Source organism: Nerophis ophidion, linkage group LG09, assembly GCF_033978795.1.
Source record: "Nerophis ophidion isolate RoL-2023_Sa linkage group LG09, RoL_Noph_v1.0, whole genome shotgun sequence".
Taxonomy (NCBI): Eukaryota; Metazoa; Chordata; class Actinopteri; order Syngnathiformes; family Syngnathidae; genus Nerophis; species Nerophis ophidion.
The window spans coordinates 40,645,731-40,654,790 of record NC_084619.1 but is presented as its reverse complement, the minus strand read 5'-3'; positions in this window follow the sequence as shown (position 1 = coordinate 40,654,790).

The window sequence follows — 9,060 nt, the reverse complement described above, 5'->3', positions numbered from 1 at the left end:
TACGACTTCGACATCCTCGGAAGAACCCACATAAGGGCAAGGAGAACTCTCACACAGTGGGCAAGGAGAACTCACACCCAGTGGTACACCAGTGACAATGATTACTATGAGAATCTTGGAGAGGACCTCATATGTGGGCTACCCCCCCGTTGCCCAAAGAACTGAACTAGCTACAGAAGTAAACAGAATGCTGGCCGAGCAAAATTTACAGAAGAAATGTGGAGCGGGAAAAACGGAACCCACATATGGTAGTTTAAGATTTAGAAGATCAGTCCGATACGAGAGAAGCGTGACATGAAAATCGATGTTCCGACAAAGAATTATGTTTGAGGGTCAAATCAAACTGTCCTAATTACAAACAGAAAACTGGTGCTAGGGGGAAAAAGAGCTCAGGGGCCCGCGTGAAGCTGAAACACCTACAAAACAGTTAAAACCACGAAAATAATAGCACAGGATAGGAGCTAAAGCTTTAAACACCAGAAAACACTAACAAACTCAAAACAAGACATGATCTGATGGTACAGATTCTAACAAGACATCTGTATAAATGTAGGAAACACCCTTTTTAAATTTTTGCAACCAAACATTTAACAGGTCTGTGATCAAAACCTGGTATTTTCTATGCAATTTTAAGTGTGCCACATTCCTATTACAGATCTTTCAAAATATTTGACTTTATAAACAATATAAATTTGGCCTGAATATAAGAAGCTACCGGATATTTTTGCCAACTTTGATGAAGAGTGTTTATCTCCTTGTAGCACAAACTCCATTATTACACAGTGACATATCTCGCTGCTGTGTTGGATCAGCTTTGGACTGGACTCTCACGACTGTGATGGATCCATTATGGATTGAACTTTCACAGTATCATGTTAGACCCGCTCGACATCCATTGCATTCGTCCTCTCCAAGGTTCTTAGTCATCATTGTCACCGACGTCCCACTGGATGTGAGTTTTCCTTGCCCTTATGTGGGCCTACCGAGGATGTCGTAGTGGTTTGTGTTGTGGTTTGTGCAGCCCTTTGAGACACTAGTGATTTAGGGCTATATAAGTAAACATTGATTGATTGATATCACCAGCTATGTTCTCATACAATAAGTATTCACGTCTATACAGTGTTAAGTTGAAAAAATATGCAAAAAATGCTAAAATGGCTCACTGGTCTAATACTTGTGCACGCAGTTTGCAGTAGTTCATCACATTTGAATGTGTTAATACCATTATGTTTATATTAATTAGGACATTGACAGTGTTTTGTAAATTCCTTTTAAAAAATAATTCATCATAGTTACTCGTTACTTTTCCAAATAAGTAACTGATTTACTAACAAAATTACCCTTTAATAAATGTAATAAATTACTAGGGAAAGTAATTTATATGTTACCTAAAAAAAAAACTTAAATATCTGGCATATGCTTCTCAGAGATCTTTAACATAAGAGCACAGTGTGCGCAGTCTTTGCTTTTAAAAGGCGGGGCCTGTTGCTTAGTGTCGTTTAACGTCATCAAGGGTTTCAACTAGAGATGTCAGATAATGGCTTTTTTGGCGATATCCGATATTTAGATATTGTCCAACTCTTAATTACCGATTCTGATATCAACCGATACCGATATATAGAGTCATGATATTAACACGTTGTAATGCCTAATTTTGTTGTGATGCCCCGCTGGATGCATTAAACAATATAACAAGGTTTTCCAAAATAAATCAACTCAAGTTATGGAAAAAAATGCCAACATGGCACTGCTATATTTATTATTGAAGTCGTAAGTGCATATTGTAGTGTCCCAGGAGAGTTAGTGCTGCAATGGGTTCTGGGTATTTGTTCTGTTGTGTTTATGTTGCGTTATGGTGCGGAAGTTCTCCCGAAATGTGTTTGTCATTCTTGTTTGGTTTGGGTTCACAGTGTGGCGCATATTTGTAACAGTGTTGAAGTTGTTTATACCAGTGGTTCTCAACCTTTTTTCAGTGATATACCCACTGTGAAAATTTTTTTAATTCAAGTACCCCTTAATCAGAGCAAAGCATTTTTGGTTGAAAAAGAGATAAAGAAGTAGAATACAGCACTATGTCATCAGTTTCTGATTTATTAAATTGTATAACAGTGCAAAATATTGCTCATTTGTAGTGATCGTTCCTGAACTATTTGGAAAAAAAAGATATGAAAATAACTAAAAAGTTGTTGAAAAATAAACAAGTGATTCAATTATAAATACATATTTCTACACAGAAGTAATCATCAACTTAAAGTGCCCTCTTTGGGGATTGTAATAGAGATCCATCTGGATTCATCAACTTAATTCTAAACATTTCTTCACAAAAAAAGAAATATTTAACGTCAACATTTATGGAACATGTCCACAAAAAAATCTAGCTGTCAACAATGAATATCGCATTGTAGTATTTTCTTTACACAGTTTATGAACTTACATTCATATTTTGTTGAACTATTAATCAATAAATATATTTATAAAGGATTTTTGAGTTGTTGCTATTTTTAGAATATTTTTTAAAAATCTCACGTACCCGTTGGCATACCTTCAAGTACCCCGAGGGGTACGCGTACCCCCATTTGAGAACCACTGGTGTATACGACCACCCTCAGTGTGACCTGTATGGCTGTTGACCAAGTATGACTTGCATTCACTTGTGTGTGTGAAAAAATGTAGATGTGATTGGGCCGGAACAAAAAGATAGTGCCTTTAAGGTTTATTGGCGCTCTGTACTTCTCCCTACATCCGTGTACCACTACGTACAGCAGCGTTTTAAAAGGTTATACATTTTACTTTTTGAAACTGATGCCGATAATTTCCGGTATTACATTTTAAAGCATTTATCGGCCGATAATATCGGCAGACCGTTATTATCGGACATCTCTAGTTTCAACAAAGCTGTGTTTTTTACCTTTAGAAGTTAGCAAATAGTTTGACAGCAACTACTTTGAATCTTTTCACTGGATTGTGTTACCTCTGATTAATAAATAGATTGAATGTACTTCGATGACTGTCATATCTTCTTGTCAACAAACAGTGTATTGTTTGGATGGCAAGGTTGTCACCTTAATCATTAATTTGTTGTTCAATATTCCCATTGTATACGTGTGCTTATGCTGTTTCACAGTGTGATGGGGCCTCTTCCTATTTGATATCTAGTTCATTTTAATGTGGTTCTGGTTGTTGCTTTCACAAAAAAAAAGATGTTTCCTGCTTTTGTTGTCATCATAAAACCACATCAAAAGTTGCATGCCACAGTACATCAAGCTATTCCTAAAGGGGTTGTAAAAGACCTAAAAGTAATTAATTAAATTACTCAACTACTGGGTTTCACTATGTAAAGCGCTTTGAGTCACTCGAAAAAAGCGCTATATAAAAATAATTCACTTCAAATTCACTTTACTTGTTACAAATAAAAGTAACGCCTAATGCCCAGTGTTCATTATTACAAACACTGTGCATTAATCCTCATGTGCATAGAATAATTTTTTTTTTCTGTGTTTGAGCCTTTTGTCAACATTCAATCATAGGTTTGTATCCTAAAGATACAGCTTATGGAAAGCGACAATAACAATGATGACTTTTCAAAACTGCCTCGAGTATAAAGGACTGAGGTGCAAGATTTTTTTTAAGTAATTCTTGATTATTGCATATTTTTAAAGTTCTGTTTAGCTTAAATATATGTTTTTACATTATGATAATACAGGAGCAGATTAATATTTTTGCACTTCACAAATTAGAATATATTAGATTAGATGGCTTTATTGTAGTTGTATAAAAGACATTCAAACAAAAATGTCAAACCGTCTGTTGGTGTCAGTCACTCCCCAAACAAATGAGACAAATTAATGACATGGATGGATAAGGTACTGTTATTTTGGACACTTTATGGTTGTTTCTGTGGCTGTTTAAGGCATGTTTTTGGCTGTTAAGAGGAAACTGTCCTTCATTTTATAAATTACCCTCTTTTTCTGCTCCATAACCTCTGCCAGAGGGCAGCTGCTCAAAGACTTTGTGGCCCGGTTGGTACCACTTTGATATTATTGGCTTTACCCTGCTGATGGACGGCATGGCGTAGTGGGTAGACCGGCCGGCCAGAAACCTGAGGGTTGACATCCAAAAAATCGCTGCCGTTGTGTCCTTGGGCAGGACACTTCACCCTTTGCCTCCGGTGGTGCTCACACTGGTGAATGAATGATAGGTGATGGTCGGAGGGGCCGTAGGCGCAAACTGGCAGCCACGCTTCCGTCAGTCTACCCCAGGGCAGCTGTGGCTACTGACGTAGCTTACCACCACCAGGTGTGAATGAATGTTGAGTTCCACTTCTCTGTGAGCGCTTTGAGTGTTTAGAAAAGCGCGATTTAAATCTAGGTTTTTTTTGTTTGTTTTTTTGATGAAGCGTAGGGTGGCAGCTGACAGTTGATGATCTTTTCTGCTGTGTTTAATAGTGTTAGAATTTTCTAGCAAATATACACTTGAGTGCATACATTTTTTTAGAATTTCAAACTGTTTGCGCAAATATTTGACCATCAGGCCTGCCTTGGAAACATTTTTGTGTGCTTTGGTACATCTAATCACTTGTAAAAAAATAAAATAAATAAATATATATATATATATATATATATATATATATATATATATATATATATATATATATATATATATATATATATATATACACATATACATACCTGTCTTTGTATGCCCAAATGCAGCTGAGATAGGCTCCAGCACCCCCCGCAACCCTGAAAGGGACAAGCGGTAGTAAATGGATGGATGGAAAGAATGGTACACAGTTTAAAATCTTGAAAATGTGGAACCAGCCTCGTTTTTAAATTTAGTTTTAAAATAAGATTTTTAATTAGCTATATATGTATGACAATTCTCTCATCAGTGGATGGAAACACTCAAAATGCTCCCACTTCATCACCTCTGTTTCGTTGGACTGGCCCCCACTCCCGTCAACACTCACCAACACTGGCAGCCACGCTTCCGTCAGTCCAGAAGCTTTCTTGTAGAGGCACATGATCGGGGTGCTTACGTACGCAATTGACATTTATTTAGCAGGAGTAAGACCAACGCTGTAACATTTACCTTCGAAATCTTCCAGAAGACGCGACCTCTAAATGTTCAACAAAATAACATAGGTAGAGTCTAACATTATAGTTTCCAGAGAGAGACTCTTCTTATCCTCAGTAGAGCACCCTTAGTACCACACTGTCAGCCCACGTTAGGACGGATTCATTTGCTGCCCTGTAGAATAAAACCTGAAACCTCGTCTCCATGTACTATCAGAAAGTGGAGTTTCTCTTGTGTTGTTTGACCAGGAGAGGTTGTTATACATAGCCAGGGGCCTCAGACATACGGCCCGTGGCCCAATTGCGGCCCGCGAGATGTTATTTTGCGGCCCCCACCTTATTAGGAAAGTTTAATGTTAGTGCGGCCCGCAAGTTTTATATGAATGCCGCTTGACAGCTTTGTGTGCGGAGCTGAAGGAATCTACCAATCACGGTGTGGTATATGGCTCTCAAGGGCCGAACATTGACGTCACTTGCGTGATGCAAGCAGAGAAACGTTTTGCCACCTCTCCACTAGAACCGCACGCGCACTTTCTCCCTCCCTTGCTCTCTCCCTCTCTCTCTCTCTCTCTCTCTCTCTCTCTCTGTCTCTCTCTCTCTCTCTCTCTCTCTCTCTCTCTCTCTCTCTCTCTCTCCTCCCTTGGCGCCGCTGTAAACTGCCTGGGCCGCGGTGACGAGCGCTCCAGTAACTTCCGAAGCACTCCACCGAAAGACCGAGCAACAATACAAAACTGTGGTTTACTAGACCCCAGCGCTGATACTCCAACAGAGTCGCTGGGCGAATCGGACGTGTAAGACATTGGCGAGCCCCCCCCCTACCACCCCCCACCCCATCCCGTTGGCTCCAGACAGAGACGATTTTGTCATTTAGGTCCAGAATGGCTCTTTCAACGTTCTGGGTTGCCTACCCCTGCGTTAGTGGAAAAGCGGCAAATGAGTGAAAGCAACAGAGACGTTGCCATGGAGACGAGGGTTTTCTTCCGTGCCTGGCTGCAGTCACAATGCGACACCTGTCCGTCAGTTATAACAGTACCCGATAACCTGGACCAATTCAAACCGTTATTTGTATTTTTATTGTTTAATTTGCATTGCCTCATACTCGCTATTACCTGCCGACTGCCATGTTGCTGTAGGGAGGAAAAACGGAACCACATACAATGCGGGGATAACATTATTCTCCGTGCGTCGGCTAAATACAAATATATTCCACAAACCCAAACATGTGTTTTTTTAAAGCCTTCAGTGAAACCCAGTGAAGAAAATACTCTGTTGTTGTCTGCTTTAACCAGCACGATCACCGGTGTCCATGTTCCACACGGTCTTTGCAAACCAGAAACAAAACACAGGGCTGGCAGGGTGAGGGTATTTGCATTTGCAAGACAAACTGAGGCAGTTAAAAAGTGTCTTAAAGATATGTCTTTACAACAAAATCTATGCAAAAGTTTGACCAAACAACCATCATTACACGTTAATCAGAAATGAATATATATATATATATATATATATATATATATATATATATATATATATATATATATATATATATATCATCACTTTATATAAAAATGTCCCAATAAAAAGACATTACTGTGTTTTAGCTTTGTTAGCCATGTTAGTGACACATATCATTTGTATATTACATACTGTTGAAACAATACATGCTCTGAATTGCTTCCGTTGAAAATGTTAAGCATTGAGAAACCTGTGAATTTTCGACCAATTAATAGAAGTTCATTGTGCTTGATTTGTAATAACACAAATGAATGTGGTCAGTATTAACATGGGATATGTAACTACAGTTCATTACAGTACACACATGCGCGCAGTCTTCACTTAGAGTTGTTGGGGGATTGCTAAACGATTGGATAAGTCCTTAATTCAATCATTTTTACTGGGTACTAGCCCTCCCACGTCGCTCTTCATTGACGACGGCGCTTTAAGAAGAGCAATGTTTAGCTTATCTGTATAAATGGGCCTAACAAGCCTGAGCCTGCGCTGTGTTACAGAAATAATAAATAATAAAAAAGGAGACAGTGTGATGTTGCCTCTCTTGAACTGATGATGGTGTGCACTTAATGCAAATTGGTGTCTGGGGACAACACATTCCCTCTTAATACATATGCAGGAAGAAAAAGAGAGGAAGAACGAGAAGTCTGATGAGATGTGCAATAAAATGTTGAAAAAAGGACATATGCAAACTCACCATTCATGAAAAAAATTAAAAGGGCCAATTATTCTACTCTTGAGATTGTATTTTAGGAAGAGTATGTTTTGAAATAATAACAATTGTATCATTTACAGTGCACTTGATTTCAGCTTCTTTTTTCATCTATAAAAAGCCACTGCAACTAAATACATTTCAGAATATAAAAGTGGAAATGGCCATCATAAAAGTGTTTTCACTTCAGAATAGGCATGAGGCTGAACAATGATCGAACTGTGAAAATGTGTGTCATGTTATGTCATGTTAATTTGACAAAAACGTGAAGCCCAATCTTTTACAGCAAGGGAGGCTGGCCTATCCATCCATCGAAAAAAATAAGGACAATAGAATTATACTTCAAATGGATTGAATATTTACTATCGCTTATCCTGTTTAGAGTTGAGCGAACTCCTCAAAAATCCCACTTAACCATCAGAGACTACAACTGCCATTATAACAGGAGAACCTTGATTCACAAACTTAATTGATTCTTGAACAAAGAATAGAAAAAAAATGTACTGTAACTTGAATTAAATTTTCCCATAAAACAATGTAAATATTGATGATGGGTTACAGCCTCGACAAAAGTCCATATTTTAGGGGAAAGTTTGTACACTTTTTACACAATATAAAGAGATATGCAGCACTGCTGTTTTTCCCATACCAAAAACAAACATGACAAGGGGGATGTATCAACTAATAACAGAAATGACTATTCAGTAACAATGCCAAAACAACAACTCACTGAACTGTCCCCATTCACAGAAGCCCTGTCGAAACGTACTCACACTGTCACTAGCCCTGGGGTGCATTCACTGTTTGAAATCACACAACTGCTTGAGTTTAAAGGCCTACTGAAACCCACTACTACCCACCACGCAGTCTGATAGTTTATATATCAATGATGAAATATTAACATTGCAACACATGTCAATAGGGCCTTTTTAGTTTACCAAATTCCATCCATCCATTTTCTACCGCTTATTCCCTTTTGGGATCGCGGGGGGCACTAAATTGCTATTTTAAATTTCCCTGGAGTTTCTTCTTGAAAACGTCGCGTAATGATGACGTGTACGCGTGAGGTCATGGACTGTTAGGAAATATGAGCGCTGCACACACACACACAGCTAAAAGTCGTCTGCTTTAACGGTATAATTATACGGTATTTTGGAGATCTGTGTTGCTGAATCTTTTGCAATTTGTTCAATTAATATTGGAGAGGTCAAAGTAGAAAGATGGAGTTGGGAAGCTTTAGCCTTTAGCCACAGAAACACACGGTGGTTCCTTGTTTAAAATTCCCGGAGTTTAAACTTTACTGTGGATCAGAGCGGTCAAGCGAACATGGATCCCGACCGAATGTCAACCAGCAGGTTTCGGTGAGAAAATTGTGGCAAAAAGTTGCTTCTTACCGGAGATCAGCTGAGCTTGCGCCGTCCATAAAGCTGCCGTCGACTTCCCTGAGACACTGCGCGTCAAGACACCCGTGGACACACTCCTCCGACTATCAGGTTGTGACGTCTTGGTGGCATTGTGGTGACGAGTTGTTCTCTCGTGGGTGCAGCAAAGATGAAACACAGCGGGAGGGTAAGGATGATGATTTATTTACACACTAAAGAACACTATAAAACAGACTAGGAAACAAAACACTTTGCATGAAGGCACTAACAAACAAAACAACAGAACTAGCGTGGAAGCTAGAAAGAACAGAAAGCGCTAGCGTGAGAACTAGGGAAAAGAACAAACGAAATAGCGTGGAAGCTAATCAAGCGCTAATAGTTACCA